Source organism: Macaca nemestrina, chromosome 11 (assembly GCF_043159975.1).
Source record: "Macaca nemestrina isolate mMacNem1 chromosome 11, mMacNem.hap1, whole genome shotgun sequence".
Taxonomy (NCBI): Eukaryota; Metazoa; Chordata; class Mammalia; order Primates; family Cercopithecidae; genus Macaca; species Macaca nemestrina.
The window spans coordinates 87,121,311-87,143,893 of record NC_092135.1 but is presented as its reverse complement, the minus strand read 5'-3'; the positions used below and the strand labels follow the sequence as shown (position 1 = coordinate 87,143,893).

The 22,583-nt window shown below is 35.7% G+C and overlaps 1 protein-coding gene across 3 annotated transcripts in view; it reads left to right on the top strand.

Annotated features, from left to right (window-relative positions):
- The window catches only part of LOC105468235 (collagen type V alpha 2 chain), a 274,423-nt gene that overhangs the window by 95,803 nt on the left and 156,037 nt on the right, over window positions 1-22,583 (top strand). The window lies entirely within an intron of this gene.

Sequence of the window (22,583 nt, the reverse complement as noted above, 5' to 3'; positions counted from 1 at the left end):
ACTCATATTTTCTTTTCTGTCCAAAATATACATTAAAGGGCTCCATTACAGATTTATATTTTATCTGTACCAATGGAAAGTTACTGAATTTGAACTTCATTTTTAGCATTTTAATGCATTTCCATTCTACCATAGGAAAAAGTACTTAGCAGAAGAGGGGTTTGAAATGTAGCAGTAATTGTATTATTCTGGAAGAATGGGCTGTTAAGCAGAACTCTTTTGAAGAATAAATAACTTCATTTTCAGATTAGAAAGTTTAAGTGTAATAAGTAGTGAAATCAAAATTATCAAAATTGATAACTAGAAAAGGTTAATAAATGAATTTTATGTCTCTGATTCCATTTCCTGTCCTCTTATCCTCATCCCTACTGTCTTGCCAAATATCCCAACAAAGATAATGATTTTAAAGATGATTCTCAAATGCATCATGCCTATAGTAGTATCTTCCTCAGAGTGAGTTATGGAATCTCACACTCTAACCCATCTATGTCAATTTACCCTCCATGCTTATGTACTACCATTATCATTTCTTTCTTTTGCTCAGTAGCTCACAATTTTCTACCACATGAATTCTAAACCTGGAGAAATTAATTTCTACTGCTTCTGAATGTGAACACTCTGCCACATCTGACCAGTTTACTTACTACTTCTTTAGTAAGTCAAGGTTATTCTAGTCTCCACACTTGTTCTTCTCACCTCTCTTTCATTCATTCCAACTCCTGTCTTTTCTCAACGCATGAGAAGTCTGAACAGTCTATTGCTGGTCTGACAATCTGTTGCTTTTAACTGCATAATTCTGTTTATTTCTATTTTGTGTGAATGATATTTAACATTGCATTTTATTCTTTTGATTTATTCTACTTTTTCTCTTTTCCTATTTTCTACTTTCTTGCTTTTGCAGGGAGGGGGTTAGTGCATTTTGTTTATTGTTCACATTATATTCTCCCCCCACTGCTAGACTGTATTTTTTCAATTTAATTTTTACCCTTTTAATTATTATCCTAGGTATTTTAGCACATATATTAAACTTAACAGCCTAAAAATAATATCTTTAATCTCTTACCAGCTAAAACAGGAGCTTAAAATGCTTTGCTCCCCAAACTATGAATATATATTTATTATTATATGTGCATATATAATATATATGTTTAGTTTTTTTTATTAACCGACTAGATTTAAAAATGCTTTATATGATCAATGGATTATTTAGATTTACCTATATGCATATCACTTTTCCTTGCTTGTGTATTCCTTTTGCATATGTTTTTTCCGAGATAACATTTTTCTTCCTAAAGCATATCTCTTGAGAATTCCACTGCCTTCTGATTTTTATTGTTGTTGAGAAATTAGCTCTTAGCTTATTTGTTGTTCCCTTTACAGCAATTTGTCTTTGTTTTCCTCATGCTGTTTTTGTAATACTTTGTCTTTGATGTGCTGCAGTTTCAATGCAATGTGTTTATTGATTATTTTATTTGCATTTATCCTTCTTAGGGTTTTTTACATTTCTCTAACTTTAGAATCAAGGTAACTTCTATCTTTGGAAAATTATTAGCCATTATCTTTTTGAATATCTCTTTTCCATTTTCTTGTTTCCCTCCTTCTAGGATTCTAATTAGATATTTGTTAGTACCGTGTACTCTAATCTCTGTTACTTCTTGTGCCTTTCATGTTTCTCATCTTATTGTTTTCCTGTGTTGCATTCTGTATATTTTCTTAATTTGTATCTTCCAATTTTTGAATTTTCCCTTTAAATATGTAGAGTCTGTCTCCTTTGGATTAACTAAGTGTTTTGCATTATTTCATTTTATCTTCATTATGGACTTATTATTAAAACCCCTTTTTAATATTTTGTTAGTGGTTGCCCTAGGCTTTAGGATATGCCTTTTTAATGAAGGTTAATCACCATATGTATTGTTAAACTTTCCAACAGTATTTTTCCATTTTCTTTTCACATCTTTTGTGCTACCTTTATCATGTAATTAACTTTTAATATAATTGCTTGTATTGTTGCTTTAGAGATTCAATTATATTTTAGAGTAAAAGTAATAAAGTCTTTTTTGTTTTTAAAATAAAATATTTACCTTCACTTTAACTATTTCGAAAGATCTTATATTTGTGTGTGTGTAGATCCAGGTTTCCATCATACTTCTTTTGTCTGAAGAACTTTCTTTAACATTTCTTGTAGTACAGGACTGCCAATAAGGAATTATATTAGTTATTTTTTGTGTGAAAGAAAGCCATTATTTCTCCTTAATTTTGAAAGGTAGCTTGCTAGGGAAATAATTTTTGATTGACATTTTTTTTTTTTTAATTTCAGGAATTCAAAGGTGGTGTGCCATTGATTTTCTGTCTTGCAATGTTTCTGATAAGAAATTTCTTGTGATTCTTTTTCCCTCATTATGTATTATATCTCTTTATTTTGGCTGCATTAAATATTTTCTTTTTTTAAGGCTTTCAGGAGCATAAATATAATGTGTGTAGTTGTTTTGTCTTTGGTATTTATTCTGCTTGGCATTTTCTGAGCTACTTGAATCAATATATTTTATTATGTTAGGAAAACTCTTGGTCATTATCTCTTCAAGTATTTTTTTCTGTTTTGTTCTCTCTCTTTTCCTTCTATTTGTATTGCAATCCCATCTTCTTCCCATATTGTTAGAATCCAGCTTACTTAGCTACCCTATAACCTAAACTTTCTGCTGGGTTAAGGAAAAATTTTAATTTTGAAGGTTATCTGGCATTTAATTACTATTAAGCCAGGAGTAATTCACTCACCAGCTTCCTACTTTCTTGTGAGAAGTTGAAAGCCCTCTAATTACGTATTTATTTTGAGGTATTATCTAACAACTTTGAGCAATTAGAGATGTGAAAATTAGTACATTTCATCTTCTTTCTGCCTCCCTCTTCTCCAACTTTTAATTTGGATTAGTTGTTTAGTTAGGTTATTTTTTATACCATCAAGGTATTATTTATGCCATCAAAGTAAGACCAAAAAGATGGTACAGAACCCAGCGCCTGCCTTTATTAACCTTGATCCTGAAGGTGCAAGGAAGAGAGAAGTTAGTGAACCTGCGGAGATGTAGCTGTAGGAAAAAGCTACTTCACTGACTGTAGCCACTCTCTAGCCACAGCTGGCAGGAGGGGATTGGGAGAATCAGTGCCCTGACCTCATTCTCTCCCTGCCTTTCAATCCCCTGTTGTGCTTTCCATTGGCCTAACCCCAACAAAAAGCCAGAGGATGAGTGTCTGTTGATGCAACCTGTAATGGTCAACTTGTAGGATATAGTGATGTACAAAGAAGGATGGAGAATGAATCTGGTGGAGTAAAATTAGAAAACCAAGTACACTTATGTTGCTTCCTTTGGACATTTATTGTATTTTATCTGTAGAAAATTTTGTTTAGTTGTATTTTTACAAAATTAGAACTTTGAATTGTACAGGCTTTTATTACTGGATTCTTAGGGTTCTGACTTTTATTTTACTTTTTGATTAGCCACAGTACAGCTTGGTGATCGGATGACTTAAACAAACAACTTTGTGGGCTGTTCTAATTTTAAGGAGAAGATGAATCTTTTGAAGAGAATACTCACCACCACCCCTCTATGTCCCTTTCTGCTTTGGTTATGAACATGTGTTTTCTTTTTTTTTTTTTTTTTTTTTTTGTTTTTTGTTTTTTTTTTGAGACGGAGTCTCGCTCTGTCACCCAGGCTGGAGTGCAGTGGCCGCATCTCAGCTCACTGCAAGCTCCGCCTCCCGGGTCTATGCCATTCTCCTGCCTCAGCCTCCCGAGTAGCTGGGACTACAGGCGCCCGCCACCTCGCCCGGCTAGTTTTTTGTATTTTTTAGTAGAGACGGGGTTTCACCGTATTTAGCCAGGCTGGTCTCGATCTCCTGACCTTGTGATCCGCCCGTCTCGGCCTCCCAAAGTGCTGGGATTACAGGCTTGAGCCACCGCGCCCGGCCTGAACATGTGTTTTCTTGTAGTGGGTGTGACCATGCCTTTTTTTGCTCTTGTGCCTAGTTTAGAGTCTTCAAAAGTATCATGGGCATTTTTATGTTATTGTAACTTTAATAAATGCTTTATTTCCCTCTAAACAAATGAAAGCTCTTGACTAAAAGGTATTATACCTTTGTGAATCTTACTCTATAGATAATTATGGCCTTACTCCATGATCTATCTCCAATTTTGGCAATAGTCATGTGCTTTTACATTTAAGTTTTTAGTTATTACTTACATATAGGTTATACAAATCTTTGCTAAACATGAATAGAATTAATAAAGTGGCCAGTGTTGCTTTTTGATCATATGCTGACCAATTATTCATATTTATGGGACTCCAGCTCACAAAAAGTTTCAAAAAGGTTTAGTCTTGATTTTTTCTCTTAAGGAGCCATAGTCTACTGAGGTGATAAACATACTCATATGAAAGGATAAATAATAGTATACACCAGCATATGATATGTGGGGAATTAAAAATTTAGGTGAGTAAGTGTTATAGAATTTTAGGGAAGGAAATGTTAGCATGGTTGAATGAGTGAATACATAAAGTAGTTGATTAAAAAAATTGTAAATTAAAGTAGAATTAGTGTGAAAATAAAAATTATCAACTTTCTCTTGCTTCCCAACTTAGAATCGAAACAACTGACTGTCTCTGAGAAAAGTTTTTAGTTTACCTTTCAGGTTGAGAAATAGTGGCTTGATGTTGACCATCATTTCCATTAATTGCATATTATTATTACCTTACTATATCCCTCAAAATGAAAACTTATATATGTTTTACAAGGGCAAGTACAGAGTTGATTTTCACATGTTTAACTTTACATTTTCACTATTATGAAAACAATTTCTGCATCCAGAAATTGATTACATTGATTTTTGTTGTATCACTAAGGAAGGTATCTGATAAATGACTGTTCATTATGTCTCAAACCAACAAATACAACTTTTTCTTGTCCATCCCATCTCTGTAACAAACTTTCTACCCTGTCTTTTCTTCACTACTGGATTTCTTCAAAAAGTGGTACCTTCTACTATATGTCTTCTCTTTTTCTATTCATATCCCATTCAGTTAAAGATAAAATTATATATGGTTTTGTATTTATAAGATCGTTTGCTTATAATCAAATAATCACTGAGTAGAGATAAGAGATCCTACTTTACTCCAACAGTACTACAAAACATAAATGATTGCCAGATTAGGTTCTGTGCTTGTCAGCCCATTACTTATCTTTGTATTTTAATTGTCTTTATACATCTTTATATTTATTATATAAAGTTAACATATCCTATGCATTCATTCTTCCAGCATTCATGTGGAAAACGGGCAGGATAAATAGTAATGTACTCTTCTTCAGGTAGGGATAATACACTCCTAGATCTAAATATGTGTCATATTAAAGGTTAAGGTAGGCGGGCGGATCACGAGGTCAGGAGACTGAGACCATCCTGGCTAACACGGTGAAACCCCGTTTCTACTAAAAATACAAAAAATTAGCCTGGCGTGGTGGTGGGCGCCTGTAGTCCCATCTACTTGGGAGGCTGAGGCAGGAGAATGGCGTGAACCCGGGAGGCAGAGCTTGCAGTGAGCCGAGATCGCGCCACTGCACTCCAGCCTGGGCGACAGTGCGAGATTTTGTCTCAAAAAAACAAAACAAAGCAAAACAAAACAAAACAAAAACAAGAGCCTACGAGAAACTTTTGCCACGTAAGGAAAATGTTAATTTGAAGCATCTGGCCATACTGGTCATTTCTGTTCCCTAAAGATATCAAACAGATTCTGCTTGAATGTATTTGTATGAAGTTTTTCTGAAGTGTTCTTCCCTGGAATTTCTCACGGTTGGCTACTTTTTTTTTTGTCATTTGAATCTTAGCTTAACGATCATTTGTAGAATAAATAAATTAACTTAAATGGACATTATTTAAAGCCAATTTAGTTGCGTTAGCAAATCCTTCCTTGCCACAACAAAGCATCTGATTTCTTTCGAGTGCCTTCATCTACCACCCAGAAATGGGGAATAGCACTAGGGACTCTTTGCACTTTCCCTTATTTATAATATTTTAATTAATTAATTAATTTTTTTTAATTTTACCTTAAGTTCTGGGATACAAGTACAGAACGTGTAGGTTTGTTACATAAGTATATGTGTGCCATGGTGGTTTGGCGTACCTATCAACCTGTCATCTAGGTTTTAAGCCCCAAATGCATTAACTATTTGTCCTAATGCTCTCCCTCCCATCGTCCCCCAACCCCCTGGCTGGCCCTGGTATGTGTTGTTCCCCTCCCTGTGTACATGTGTTCTCATTGTTCAACTCCTACTTATGAGTGAGAACTCGTGTTTGGTATTCTGTTGTGATGTTTGCTGAGAATAATGGCTTCCAGCTTCATCCATGCCCCTGCAAAAGACGTATTCTCATTCCTTTTTATGGCTGCATAATATTCCATGGTGTATATGTATCCAGTCTGTCATTGATGGGCATTTGGGTTGGATCCATGTCTTTGCTATTGTAAATAGTGCTGCAAGAAATATACATGTGTATGTGTCTTTATAGTAGAATGATTTATATTCCTTTGGTTATATACCCAGTAATGGGATTGCTGGATCAAATGGTATTTCTGGTTCTAGATCCTTGAGGGATTGCCACACTGTCTTTCACAATGGTTGAACTAATTTATATCCCCACCAAGAGTGTAAAAGCGTTCTTATTTCTCCACAGCCTCACTAGCATCTCTTGTTTCTTGACTTTTTAATAATCGCCATTCTGACTGTCATGAGATGGTATCTCATTGTGGTTTTGATTTGCATTTCTCTAATGATCAGTGACATTGAGCTTTTTTTCATATGTTTGTTGGCTGCATAAATGTCTTCTTTTGAGAAGTGTCTGTTCATATCCTTTGCCCATTTCTTGATGGGATTGTTTTCTTCTTCTAAATTTGTTTAAGTTCATTGTAGATTCTGTATATTAGACATTGGTCAGATGGGTAGATTGCAAAATTTTTCTCCTATTCTGTAGGTTTCCTGTTCACTCTAATGATAGTTTCTTTTGCTGTGCAGAAGCTCTTTAGTTTAATTAGATCCCATTTGTCAATTTTTGCTTTTGTCACAATTATTTTTGGCATTTTCATCATACAGTCTTTGCCCATGCCTATGTCCTGAATGGTATTTCCTAGGCTTTATTCTAGGATTTTTATGGTTTGGGGTTTTACATTTAGTCTATTGTGAGTTAGTTTTTGTATCAGGTATAAGGAAGGGCTCCAGTTTCAGCTTTCTTCATATGGCTAGCCAGTTTTCTCATTATTTATTAAATAGGAAATCCTTTCCATTTATTAAATAGGAAATCCTTCCCACATTGCTTGTTTTTGTCAGGTTTGTGGAAGATCAGATGGCTATAGATGTGTGGTGTTATTTCTGAGGTCTCTGTTCTGTTTCATTGGTCTATATGTCTGTTTTTGTACCAGTACCATACTGTTTTGGTTATTGTAGACTTGTAGTATAGTTTGAAGTCAGATAGGATGATGCCTCCAACTTTGTTCTTTTTGCTTAGGATTGTCTTTGCTATATGAGCTCTTTTTTGGTTTCATATGAAATTTAAAGTAATTTTTTCTAATTCTGTGAAGAATGTCAATAGTAGTTTGATGGGAATAGCAGTGAATCTATGAATTACTTTGGGCAGCATGGCCATTTTCACAATATTGATTCTTCCTATCCATGAAGATGGAATGTTTTTCCTTTGTTTGTGTCCTCTCTTATTTTCTTGAGCAATGGTTTGTAGTTCTTCTTGAAGAGGCCCTTCAGATTATTTGTTAGCTGTATACCTAGGTATTTTATTCTGTTTGTAGCAATTGTGAATGGAAGTTCATTCATAATTTGGCTCCCTGCTTGTCTGTTGTTGGTGTATAGGAATGCTTGTGATTTTTGCACATTGATTTTGTATCTTGAGACTTTGTTGAAGTTACTTATCAGCTTAAGGAGTTTTGGGGCTGAGACAATGGGGTTTTCTAAATAGAGAATCATGTCATCTGCAAACAGAGACAATTTGACTTCCTGTCTTCCTGTTTGAATACCCTTTACTTCATTTTCTTGCCGAATTGCCCTGGCCAGAGCTTCTAGCACTATGTTCATCCCTGGGATGCAAGGCTGGTTCAACATACACAAATCAATAAATGTAATCCATCATGTAAACAGAACCAATGACAAAAACCACACAATCATCCCAATAGATGCAGAAAAGGCCTTCGATAAAATTCAACATTCCTTCATGTTAAAATCTTTCAATAAAGTAGGTATTGATGGAACTTATCTCAAAATAATAAGAGCTATTTATGACAGACTCATAGCCAATGTCATACTGAATGGGCAAAAACTGGCAGCATTCCTGTTGAAATCCAGTGCAAGACAAGGATGCCCTCTTTCACCACTCCTATTTATAATATTTTAAATTAGGGCACAGCTTAAGAATTTTACAACTGGGAAGTGGCTAAATTAATTATAGGTATGAGTTAGAATATCATGCAGCCATTAAAAGACCTGCACATAAGATTTGTAGAACACACATTAAATAGTCCTTGCACAGTGTTAATTGGAAAAAAAGCAGTATGTCAAGCAAGAGATTACATGTAAAATGTATTCCTAAGTGAGAAAGAAACCTCAGAGAGAAATAAATGTTGTAAATGATAACAATGATTATATTAGGGTGGTGGGTTTGTTAGTCAAATTATTTTTAAAATATTTTCTTCATTAGCCCTTTTCTAGGGGTGAGAGAAAAGCATGGGCTACTTTGGTACATTTGAAAATTTAATGCTATATTAAAAATGTAGATGAGAAATGGACTCACTTGGACCACAGTGTAGAGCAGTGTTTGTCAGACTTTTGGTTTGGTATCAGGAGTCCTTTGTACTCTTAAAATTATTGAGGACCCTAAATAACTTTTTGTGGTGGATTATATCTATTGGCATTTACCATTTTAGAAATTTAAAATGAAAGACTTCTAAACATTTATTAACTTATTTAAAATAACAACATACCCATTACATATTAATATAAATAATGCATTTTATGAAATAACTGCATTTACTGAATCAAAACAACTAATTAGAAGAGTGGTATTATTTTTCATTTTTGAAAGTCTCTTTAATATCTGGCTTAATAGAATACAGCAGAATTCTCATGATTGCATCCGATTTTAATCTCTTGCCATAAATTGTTATGGTTAAAGTATATGAAAAGATCTGACCTTATACAGATTTGTAGTTGGAAAAGGAAGAATCTCATAAACTCATCCTCTCTCCCCCAGAAAATAATGTCTTGAGAGCATCTAAGAGTGCTTATGCCCTTCTCTGGAGTAGAGGAAGAACTGTAAGTCAGATCTGGGTTTGAGTCCTGAGTGATTTATACACTACTTGTATAATTTTTGCATGTTATTTAATCCCTCTTAACTAAATGTTATCTGTAAAATGAAATTTGTGCTGCCCATTTCAGTTGAGACAATTCAGTGGGGTGTTGTTGTGAAAGTCCTTTGCAATTTCAAAACAAAGACTTAGGATCAACAAATATCATTTTTGCATTATCGCTATTCAATCAACAAAGATCATTTATAGTTTATATATTTGAAACTCTTATGGTCATAAGTGGTAAATAAATAGTATTTTGATTTTGTATATTACTTTTAAGCAAATGAAATGTCTATTTTTTTTTCCAGCAGGTTATTAGACATCTTTCTCATTATTCTTTATCTTTCTTTCCCTCCAAACTTGTTCTCCTTTTAGTTCATCCTATTAGATCAATGCTCAAGTTGGAAAATCTTTCTGAGTTTAGGCAGTTTGAAAACCAAGCCAAATGAAGTAACATTGCATTGCTCATTGATTTCTTAGTCTGCTTTGTACTAGTGAAACAAAATACCTGAGACTGGGTAATTTATAATGAACAGAAATGTATTGGCTCATGGTTCTTGAGGCTGAGAAATCCAAGATCCAGGGGCCAGCATCTGGCAGGGGTCTTCTTGTGTCATCCCATGGCAGAAGGTAGAAGGGCAAGAGAGGGTGAGAGAGACAAAACAGGACCAAATACATCCTCTTGTGATAAGTAGTACTGTTGTGATAAGTATCACACTCTTGTGATAGGAATCCTCTTGTAATAAGTAGCACTCTTGTGATAAGTAGCACACTCTTGTGATAGGAACCCATGCTTGAGATAAAGGCATTAATTCATTCACAAGGGCAGAGCCCTCATGGTTTAATCACCTCTTCAATATGTTAACTCTTAATATTGTTACAATGGCAATTAAATTTCAACATGAGTTTTGGAGGAGACATTCAAACCATAGCACTGGTTTTGTCCTTTTACGCATTGAAAATACACTTTTAATGTCCGAAAATAGCTTTGAGACTTCATATTGTTCATACTTGACCAAATAATTGAATAGGGCTCTTCTCAATCTATTTGTATTGAATCACTCTTTATATGTAGATAAAATAAATGAAGTAATGAGAATGACAACATATTTTATTAATTTATAGAATTTGTAAAACTTATTAACGAATAGTTCCTGTAACCATACTTGGAAATATTAAGGGGCTTTTACCATTGCATTTTGCAAATGAGGAATTGGGCTCGAAGGACCTGCGGGGTCGTCCTCATGTAAAGTGGTTAGTGAGAGGCTTTTAGGACCAAAGCTCATGTTTCCCAAAGACCTACTTCCAGAGAGAATATTCTGTAGAGTAGTCCTTTCAGAAATGTCACACTTCAAGTTCTTAATGACACAAGATAAGTTTTTGTTTCCTTTTTTTAAACTTAAAATTACTTTGATTATATTATTCATTTCGTTTTCGTCAGGATTTGGTATTTAGAACTATATGTTGTCTTTAAAGTAAACCTTTTTACTTTACAGATCTGGTAACCCTCACAGATTTAAATAAATGTGGAACCTACCTATGTGTATTTTCCATTTCTCTGCTATGTTGACGCAGGCTGCTGAAAAAGATGACTACTTTGATAGGAGCTTGGAAGATAGGTTGAGGTTGTTATGTGAAAAGCAGAATTCACATCTATGTATGGTTACTGATTCATCCACATTTTTTCTTGAGCTATGTCTTCTTTTGGAAGCAAAGATATGGGTGTGGTTCTACAATAAACAAAACCATGCAGAGTAGGAGAAGTGCTTTTTTTTTTCCTACAAGAGTAAAGATGTGGGGATATTATTGATGTCTCTCTGTGCCTCCCTCAAGACACAGCATTCTGAAGAATACAGTTCAGTAGTTTATTAGCTTAGTAAAATCATAAAAAATAAAAGTACTCTGAAGTATAAATATATAAATTATCTTGAAATACTGGCCGGACCATTAAAAGATGAAAGTATTGTTAAGGTTGAGATTTATTGCAGTTAAGATTTATTTATTTATTTATTTATTTATTTATTTATTTATTTATTGAGATGGAGTCTTGCTCAGTCACCCAGGCTAGAGTGCAATCTTGGCTCACTGCAATCTCTGCCTCCCAGGTTCAAGTGATTCTCGTGCCTCAGCCTCCCAACTAGCTGGGACTACTGCTTCCCCCCACCATCCCTGGCTAATATTTGTGTTTTTAGTAGAGACAGGGTTTCAACTTGTTGGCCAGGCTGGTCACAAACTCCTGACCTCAGGCGATCCACCCACCTCGGCCTCCCAAAGTGCCGGGATTACAGGCTTGAGCCACTGTACCCGGCCTATTACTGTAAATTCAACATGCTTTCCTCTTACAATTTGAAAATATTAGGTTTTTAGTCTCTGCTGTTGTAGCTGTCTTAACTCTGCTAGGCTACTAAGGCTACTAACAATTTCTTTAAGCCACCTGAGTGGTTTTTTTTTTTTTTGGTTTCCCTAATCTCCCTTCAGGCAATCTTTGTTGGAGTGCTATGCATTTTCTGAAGCTCTGCTTAAATCCTATCACATCCAGAACTTCTTTCCAAGTTCCTTGTGACTTCAAATCCTTTTACCATACCCTGTTCTCCTATTATTGTTCTGTGTGTTTGGTGTTTGTATAATAGAACTCATTCCTTTATTATGTGTTAGGTATCAGTGATTGCGTCTATTACCACCAAACCACGTAAGCCCTTGGTGGGCCAGGAGTATATCCTGTACATATTTGCATTCTCAAAGTACCTCTGTAACAAGTGTGCATTACATTGATTTGAATTAAAATCATATAACTTTTGAAACTAAAACCCCATCTTAAGCCGGATGAGCATATTAGTATGAATAAGTCACATTTGAAACAAGGGTGTGATGACTGATGCTCATGCATTAGGAGCGCAGTAACTTCTTTTTTTTTTTTTTTTTGAAATGGAGTCTGGTTCTGTCTCCCAAGCTGGAGTACGGTGGCACCATCTTGGCTCACTGCAAGCTCCGCCTTTCGGGTTCATGCCATTCTCCTGCCTCAGCCTCCCAAGTAGCTGGGACTACAGGCGCCCACCACCATGCCCGGCTAATTTTTTGTATTTTTAGTAGAGACGGGGTTTCACAGTGTTAGCCAGGATGGTCTGGATCTCCTGACCTTGCGATCTGCCTGCCTCAGCCTCCCAAAGTGCTGGGATTACAGGCTTGAGCCACCGTGCCCAGCCGTAACTTCTTAATTCTTCCTGCTATTGATAATTTCAATGTCCCAAATTATTTGTAGAGTTTTTAACAGATTTATAAAAATTGAGTAGAATACAGAAAAAAAAAATCTAGCAAATTAAGTACATTGTGGTTTCTGGAGTCAACTGCTGGGCCTTAGAGATTAATTACAAGCCAAAAATTAATAAAATAAAAATTATTTTATTTTATTTAATCTTCTTACAAATAAATGTATATAGATTTTTTTAAGTAAATTAACAGGAAGACAAATTGCCAAATGTTCTATCCCTTGAGTGTGTTAGCTGTGTATTGTATTTATGGATTTTCAAGGTTGCTTTCATGACAAAATTATGGAAGTGAAGATGATGCTGAAAGGGAAGACAAGGCACATTTATAAAATCTCACTCATCCAATAATATCTTCCGATTGCAGTTATTCCAGAGAAAACAAAAGTAAGTCTCTGTTAAGACAACAAAATGAAATCCATGTGTTCCTCCATATCTCATGAGATGATATCACTCACATACTTTAAGAAAACATTAAAATAGTACAATCTCCAACTGGTGAATGAAACCTGCTTTAGTATTTACTGTGTATTTAGTATTTACTGTATACCCTTTTTTGTAGTAAGTGTTCATAGGGCCTTTGGTTTTCTTACCTTTGGGTGTCAAGAAGGACTCAGATTTATGTAGATGCGATAATCAAGTTTATGAATTGCTCTTTCACCAACTATTTTCTTTGCATGTGTATTTTAATGTATGGATATGTACATGTTTTAATTAAATAGTCATTAGTGACAAATATATGGATTGCTGCTGATTTCTAAGCAGTATAATTAATGCATGGGTCTTTGTGATGTTTAGGACATTGAAAAACTTGGCTATATACTGACCATACTTTAATATATAATTAAGACTTTAATTGCTGTGGTCAGAGCTTTTCTTAATCCATATTTGTTATTTATACCAATGTTAATGCATTGATTACTTGAAGATATTTAAATAGAAATTCTAATTCAAATGAATTATATATATATATATATATGTATATATATTTACACACACATACATATTCTCTTTTTTACTTAAGAGACAGAGTCTTGCTCTGTTACCCAGGCTGGAGCACAGTGGCATGATCATAGCTCACTGCAACTTCAAACTCCTGGGCTCAAGTGGTCCTCACCATGCCCGGCTAATTTATTTTATTATTGTTATTTGTTTTAGAGATGGGGTCTCATTGTGTTGCTCAGGCTGGTCTCTAACTCCTGGTCTCAAGTGATTCTCCAGCCTTGGCCTCCCAAGTAACTGGAAGTACAGGGACATCATATGGTTTTAAATCAATAATGCCATTTTAGCTTCATAATGATTATTAAAGTATTTATACACTATAAAGAATTGTGATAGCAGGGATTGTGAGCACAAGCTTCTACTTTTCAGTATTAATCAAGACTTGATCACTGCTGGCCATTTCCCATTTGATACATCTATATCAGAAGAAGAAGATAGGGATGAATATTTTTATTACTCAGATTTTCTAAAAAAGTATTTTCAAATTATTTGATATTGAATTCTTTTGGCATGTTGAGGGCTAGTGCAATTATTTCATTCAAATACAGTACACAAAAATACAACAGAAATGGCACTTAAAATGGCAGATTTATATAAAACTCTTTTTCTCTCAAGGGCCAGTTTATTTAAAAAAACTCCTTTTATCTTCTCTCAAAGACAGAAAATTCTATAAATCTGCAAAACAGAATTAATTTTACTGAAGGAGTAGAAGAGATAGTTTTCTCCAATACAGAGGAGTCTTTAAAGTATTAAACAAAATACTGATGGACTAAATATGAAAAAATATATCACTTTGACTTCCCTGGCCTGTGCTGCCCTCTCCATACCAAGAAAAGACATGTTTCCCAGACCTCTGGTCGCCACATAATTGTCAACTGAACAATGCTAGAACTCAGATCCTGTTGAGCTGAATGACTCCTTATTTGTTGAGACACAACTTGAGACTTAGACCTTTAACTTTGTAAAAGCAGTACGTGGAGCATAGCACACTCATTTGGTATAGGAGGTCTTTGGTGCCATTGCGTTTCTGGACAATTTCTCCTTTGTAGCCTGTGCCTAGTCCTGCCATTTAAAAAGCTTCCCTCAGGGGAAGCCTTGACTCATGGACTCTCAATTTAGCTACAGAAAATCGTCTATTCCAATACAAACAATCATCCATGTCTCAAGATTTATTAGGCTTAAAAAATAACTGATGGATGAATGATTAAGAATGAGGAAATAAATTTAAAAAATGTAAACATAAAAGCTTTAAAGAAAGGAATGAACTGCTTATACATGCAACAGCATGGATGAATCTTGGAATAAGGCACAAAAGGCTACATATGGTGTGATTTCATTTATGTAACATTGTAGAAAGGCAAAACTAAAGAAATGGAAAACAGATCGATGGTGCCAGGGATGGGAATGGAAGAAAGGCTTTGACTCCAAATAGTGGAACTTTTTGCAGTGAAGAAACTGTCCTATAAATTGTAATGGCAGTCACATGATTGTATACATTTGCTCAAAGAACTGTACACCTAAAAAGATGAAATTATGTAAACCACATCTCAATAAACATAATATAAAAGAAAACAAACACAACAGAATGAGAAGGTGAGTGGAACATAGTGTGGGACATGATTAAACTTCCTTCTAGTGAGCCTGGGTTTTTGGTCTTTGAGTAAATTTTAATAGTAACATTTTAAACTAATGACACATTATATGTTTTTTAGAAGAAACGCTAACAGTTTCTTATTTTTGTTTAATCAGCACTTATGTAGTATTACCTCTATGCCAGAAACTGTTCCAAGAGTTTTACAAATTTCAACTCATTTAATACTCACAACAATTACCAATGAGGTAGGAAATATTATTATCCCCATTTTTCAGATGAGGAAATTGAAATGCAGAAAAGATTTTTTCATCATTCCCCAGGTAGTAAGTGGCGGGGCCAGCATTTGGACTCTGTCTGACTCATAACCACCACATATCTGCAGACATTTTTGCTGCTATCTTCCTAGTTCATAAAATTTGAATTGCAGTTTTATTATCAGGGTACAGTGGATAGAGTTCTAGGTCTTGAAAACTAATATATGAGGCCATTCATTATATTGTGTGACTTCTGACAAGTCACTTAGTATCTCTGAATCTCAATATAAAATGGGAGTGACCATCTAGTGCGTATCACTGGGTCACTGTAAGTCTCAAAGAGTGTGTGTGAGCTAGAATGGTATGTAAAGAGAAGAGTGCTACACAAGCCAAGCTCTCATGTTATTTATGATCTTGGCTCACAAGACTCTCCATAATCTCTAAATGTAATGGTTGATGCCTTAGGAGACAGCACAATATTCTAAAATGTAAAATGCCAACTTTTCTCAAAATATGACTAAGCTAAAATATAAGTATTCAGATTAAAATGAAAATTCATATCGTAAGAATGTTAAAATGAAGGTAAAAATTTCTAATACAAAAAAGGAAATATCTCTAATAATGTCTAAATGTTAAAGATATATTTTCAGCAGAGATTTTCAGATAGAGGTAACATATTTATAAAGTTTGGATATAGATAGCATTGATAATTAAATTAATTGGTACATGCATTTGTTTTCCTTGAAAATATATTATTATAATGACATTTTGAGTGATTTTCCCAATAAGGTAATTTTTTTAAAAAGCAGTGATGGAGCTTAAGCTAAGAAAATTAACATCACATAATTTTTTGAACTTCCTTGTTAAGAGAAAAAACTGTGCAGCCAGGATTTCAAGGCAGGATCTATTAATAGTCATTCCTTGATGTGTAATTTGATGCAAATTAGTTTTTTATTAGCCTCAATTTCCTTCCTCATCTGTAGAATACGAAAAATAATAGCACTTACCCCACAGCGTCAATTTTAGGATTAAATTGAGTCATACAGTATTTGACACATAGTAAGTACTTAATACATTCTAACTATTATTATTATTGTTCTGGTTATTATTTTCATAGTGGCTTTCAGTGAGAAAAAGTATATTCACAATATGCAGTCTTTTTCCTTAATACATTCTAACTATTATTATTATTGCTCTGGTTATTATTTTCATAGTGGCTTTCAGTGAGAAAAAGTATATTCACAATATGCAGTCTTTTTCTGTTCAAAAATTATGGTTTGTTGGCTTGGCAAGGTGGCTTATGTCTGTAATGCCAGCACTTTGGGAGGCCAAGGCAGGAGGATTGCTTGAGCCCAGGAATTCGAAACCAGCCTGTGCAAGATGGAGAGACCCGTCTCTACAAAAAAGTAAAAAAAAAAATAGCTGATTGTGAAGGTGTGTGCCCAGGATCCTGAGGTGAGAGGATCCCTTGAGCCCAGGAGTTCGAGGATGCAGTGAACTGTGATCGTGCCACAGCACTCCAGCCTGGGTGAGAGAGCGAGACTCCCTCTCTTAAGAAAAAAAAAAAAAAGTGGTTTGCTATTTTAAAGCATATATGTGCACAGATGCACCTAATCATTTCTGCGCTTTCCTGCTCTGTTGCTAGTTTCTCCTCCTTGCTTAGATATTTCTTTCTCTAGGACAATCATTTTCCTGGTTCTCTGGGATTGACACCTTGGAATTATATTTATTTATGTTCACTGCCACTTGTCTCATGGTCATTCAATCATCATTTTCTATTAATTCCTTATCAAGCAATATATGTTCAGCAAATAGCTATCGAGCAAACAATGACCCAACAATGTCTTTAATCTCAGGAAGGCTTCAATATGATAAAGGAAACAGACATGTAAATACAGTGTGATGTTAATAGAGGTCTACACAGAACATGCTGGTGGGTTTTATGAAGAAGCAGACCTGTGTGTCAGGGGAGGCAATAGTTGAGCTTTGCCGCTGTATCATCTACTCAGTCAGCAGAAGTGTCTTCCTCAATTTTTCATTTTTTCCTAGCTCTTCATAATCTGTCAGAAATGTTATTTCCAAAATACATCTTGAATCTTTCTGCTTCTTTCTATTTCCACAGTCCTTTTTTAGGACTCCATTATTTCTCATTTGGAGTAAAAGTACTTCTAACTGGTGTCCCTGCTTCTATCTTTGCCTTTGCACAATACATTTCTCACATGCCATACAGATCTTTTAAAAGTTAGCATATTAGGCCTGGGTGCGCTGGCTCACGCCTGTAATCCCAGCACTTTGGGAGGCTGAGGCGGGCAGATCACAAGGTCAGGAGTTTGAGACCAGCCTGGCCAACATGGTGAAGCCCCATCTCTACTAAAGATACAATAAATTAGCCGGGCATAGTGGTGTGCACCTGTAATCCCAGCTACTTGGGAGGCTGAGGCAGGAGAATCGCTTGAACCTGGGAGGCGGAGGTTGCAGTGAGCCAAGATTGCGCCATTCCACTCCAGCCTAGGCGACAAGGTGATACTCCGTCTCAAAAAAAAAAAAAAAAAAAAAAAAAAAGCAGAAAAAAAAAGAAGCATATTAGAGTATGCCATTTGTTTGTATAACAACGCTTTGTTGATTTCTCATGGCATTTAGGAAAAAAATTTGAATTCTTCCCCATGACCGACAAGGAATTAATGATAAACCTCATGTCCGATCTTATATCATATCATGCTAGCCATAATGGCTTTCTGCCTACTTTTACATAATCAAAGTTTATTTCTGTCTGTGGTATGGAAAGAATAATAGCCCCCAAAGATGCCCTCATGTCCTAATCCCTAGAACCTGTGAGTGTGTTACCTTACCACATCAGAAAGGACTTGGCTGATGTAATTAAAGACTTGGAGATGAGGGAAACTATCCTGGAATATCCAGAGAGGCCCAATGTAGTCACATGGATCCTTAAAAGTCCTTTCCAGTTTGTAGTCAGGGAAAAATGTGACAACAAAGACATATCGGGAATATGCTATGTTGCTGGCTTTGAAGATGGAAGAAGAGGCCACAAAACAAGGAATGCGGGTAACTTCTAAAAGTTCAAAAAACAAGGAAATGGATTTTCCCCAAGCACCCCAAAAAGGAATGCAGCCCTGCTAACAGTTCGATTTTATCCCAAGGAGATCCATGTCAGATTTCTGACCTTCTGAAATGTAAGATGATATATTAGTGTTTTATGCCACAGTCAGTAGTAATTTTTATGGCAGCAATAGAAAACACGTACACCAGTCCAGGTCATTCCCACTTGCTGTTTCTTTAGCTTGAAATGCCTTCTTTTCTGTTTTCCAGCGATAATTTTATTTTTTTTTTCAAATTTTAGGTCTCAAGTTCACTGTTGCTTCCTTAAAATGCCATATTTCCCAATAGCACTATTGAAGCATCCCTTCTGCCACCAACTCCTGAGCAACTCTAAAATAACTATTTATTTCTTGCATGGCATTTAATTGTCTAAGATCACCTTGTTTGTATATTTGCCTACTTGTTTATTGCTGTTTTTCCACTCAAGGTTGTAAGCTGTGTGGAATCAGGGACCTTGTCTGTGTTGTTCACAGCTATATATCCTTAGTGCCTTCATTAGAACCTGACAAATAATAGACCCTCAATAAATATTTGTTAAATGAGGGAGTGAATTAGACCAGGGAAGTGGTTATTTCAGGCAGAGGTCAGAGCCTGAGTAAAATTATGAGGTGTGAAACTGCTTTATGTGTCTGGGAAAATCTGTTTCCTCTGGATAAAACAACAAGAGGAAAGCAGAAGATTGGAACCAAGAAGTAGGCATGCATTATTATAATTATCTTAAACTCATGTTATTATATTTTGTAGGTAACTGGGAGTCAGCTTTCTTAGAAAGAGGAGTAATTGAATGAAAGAATGCATAACAAAATCAAGAGGACTTGCTGAACAATAGGATGCAGGTTGAGGGAAAATGAAGAGTATCTTTCCCTATTTCAGATCTTTGGGACTAAAATGATGGCAGTAGTGTTAATTGGTATAAAGACCAATTGCAGATAATCGTTTCATTTTGGATTCTGAGTTTTATGCCTCTCCACTGGGAGATTTTAATTGAGGAACTTGAAAAACATAGGTCTGCAGCTCAGGAGGAAAGCCTTGACTGGGAGTCATTAACATGTAAACAGAAATAAAGTCAAGGGATTTAATTTAATAGTTAATATACCCCAAGTAAATGGGCAACAAGGGAAAAAAAAACTGATAGTACAAGATTGGAGAGCACAGATGACTTTCTGAGAGGAATTAGAAAAGGAAGTTTGACTAGCAGAGCAGGAGGCATAAAAGGAGTATGTGAGACCAGGGAAGCCGTGAATGGAAAGAGATTCAGTATTAAGGTAGTAATCAGAATATCAACTGTTAGGAGGGGAAAGAAGAAAGATCTTTGGGTTTATCAACAAAAGGATGTTGGTGTCTCTGGCAGTGCAATCTATACTAGAGTGCTAGAAGTAAGATTCTGATACAAGGATGGAGGATTACTGAAAGAAGAAGGAGTGGAAGGGAAAAAGAGACCACAGAAGATGTGGGGTTAAGGGAAATCTCCCCTTCTTTTTTTATTTTCAAGATCGGCTATTGGTGAGGAACAGGTTTACAGGCTATAGGAAAGGTACTAGCAGAAGAAGAAAGGTGGAAGGTAGAGAAGAGAGAAGGAGACACTGACAGAGTAACATCTTCAAGGAGATTTGAAGAAATGGGATAAGGAGTGCAGAGGGAGGGATCAACCCTGAAAGGGCACTGAGACAACTTTTCTTATAAGCCTGAGCATATAAATATGTGTGGCATGCATTAAGCTCAGCAGAAGTTGAGAGAAAGGGAAGATTATAAAATGAGATTAGGTAAGTAAGGCATTATCATCACTTTTCTTGGTGGAAGAAATACAAGAACCTTTGGATTTTATTATTTGTTTTTCTGTTATTCTTACTGAATGTTTAGCAAGGTGGTTTACAAGTCCTGATTTTCTCATATATTCCAGAAAGAAGTAGCTGAAGGGTGGTTTTTGGTGCTTACTCAGTCCATTCATTAATTGGAAGTAGGCTTCTCCTGGAGACGTGTGGTGGTAATAGAAGTTTGAGTGTCAGGTGGGTCTAAAAAGAGCTAAAAAAGGGTGAGAACATTGACTCTGGAGTCAGACATCACTGAACTGGAACCCTAGATTTACTGCTTATTAGGTGAGCAAACTTGAGCAAGTAAACATCTTTGAACCATAATCGCCTATATATGATTTAAGAAAAATAATAAATACCTTTCAGGGTTGCTGTGAGAATTGGAAAATATTCACCCACTAGCACATATATACACTGTTAGGATAGGCTTCACTGGAATTGGGACAGATTTCTGAGTACTCCACTGCAGCAGTGAGGTCTATAATCAGTTCTTTAAGGACTAAGAAATGGCATTGTCCTCTATTCTGAATTCAACCACATGTATTAAACAGACATTCCTGGTTAATACCTGTGTGTATTTTAGTCTTTTCCAAATTGTAATGTGGGACCCTAAAACCAGACATAGAGAAAAAGCCCAAGTTGCAAAATATTTTGCTATTTATGACTTGATTGCATTAAGATTTCAAGAGTTCACAAGGACAATATGGAATATTTGTTTAGCTCAGGTCTTCTGACAAATATTTGCTATGCCCCTGTCATATCATGAGCTTTCAGCAGGGTGAAGAGGAGACTGAAACTGGTGGCAACCGTCAGAGACTGTATGGTGGTTTTAACCTTTCTTATATAAGCCATGTTTATAGTTAAATTTAAAACAACTTTATTAATGAACAGAAAACAGATACTAAACTACTGATCTGAGCAGCCACTGAGTGTTCCATACACTGACTCTGCTACAAGTCCTGCAATATTTTCTAATCATTGCTGCATCTCCAGCATAGGTTCTGAGAGTTGTGGATTCTCCATAAATGTCTGTCGTCTTGCACTTCAGTAAAAGTGCTGCGCAAGGTGCCTGAAAATGGTGGCAGCCCTTTGGTATCAGGGTGGTATTGGTCTAAAATTGCCTCATGGTGGAATAGGACTGGCAAGCTCAGAGGAAGGTTAATAATTCCTTCCCCCCACATTTACTTATCTTCCTGTTATCTTTGAATATATAGTCAGGTGGATTTCAAGTCCTAGCCTCTCTCAGATATTCTAGAAAGAATTCCTTACTTGGCCCATTCATTAAGTGGAAGGGCACCCCTGAGAACAGTGTGGTGGTGACAGAAGTCATTGAAATGGGACATGTCTAAATGAAAAGATAAACGAGGGGTATAGGGTTAGAAAGCTGGAAATGACCAGGAAAGTTGACCTCCACTGGAGGTCTAGTTCCAAAGCTAAAATGCAAAGGTTCTTGGATTTCTTCTATTAAGAAAAGTAATAATAATGTCTTATTGCCTAATCTCATTTTATAATTTCTCCTCTCTCTGAGCTTAATGCATTCCTCACATATTTAATGCTCTGGCTTATATATCTTTATTTCCTGTAAATTTAGTTTGTCAACACCTACATATGTTCCTTGAGGGTAATGGGTATGTCTTTTATTTCTTTTATGTCATCCTTTCTGCCCAGCGCTTAGCACAGTGCAAGGTACCTGTTGCCGAATAATTATAAACAATTGACTCATTCGTATTGTATGGAACATCCATTCTGATTCTAGGGAGACTCAAGGTGGCAAATACATTAGATTATATAGAACTCTCTGAGGTCATTAAGATCTTGGCAAGTGTGAGGGTGGCACAAAAGTTCATCAATAATTGTCCTTAAAATGCCTGTGCAACTGGGGCTATCATATTGCCTGCAAAGCTGGCTTAGAGTTAATAATACAACCATCTACTTTTATGTAGCTCTTTGCAATTTGGAACTTCATTAATAATACATTACTCATTTTAGTGTCACTAAACCCTGTACACTGGTCAGGGTAAAGCCCTTTTCTCAAATGAGAAAACTGGAGTGCACAGAGATAAAGAACTATGTGCACACTTACAAAATTGTTGAGTGGCAGAACCACTCACAAAAGGCAGAAACCAGCCTTTTTTCATCCAAAGGTAGAGTACTTC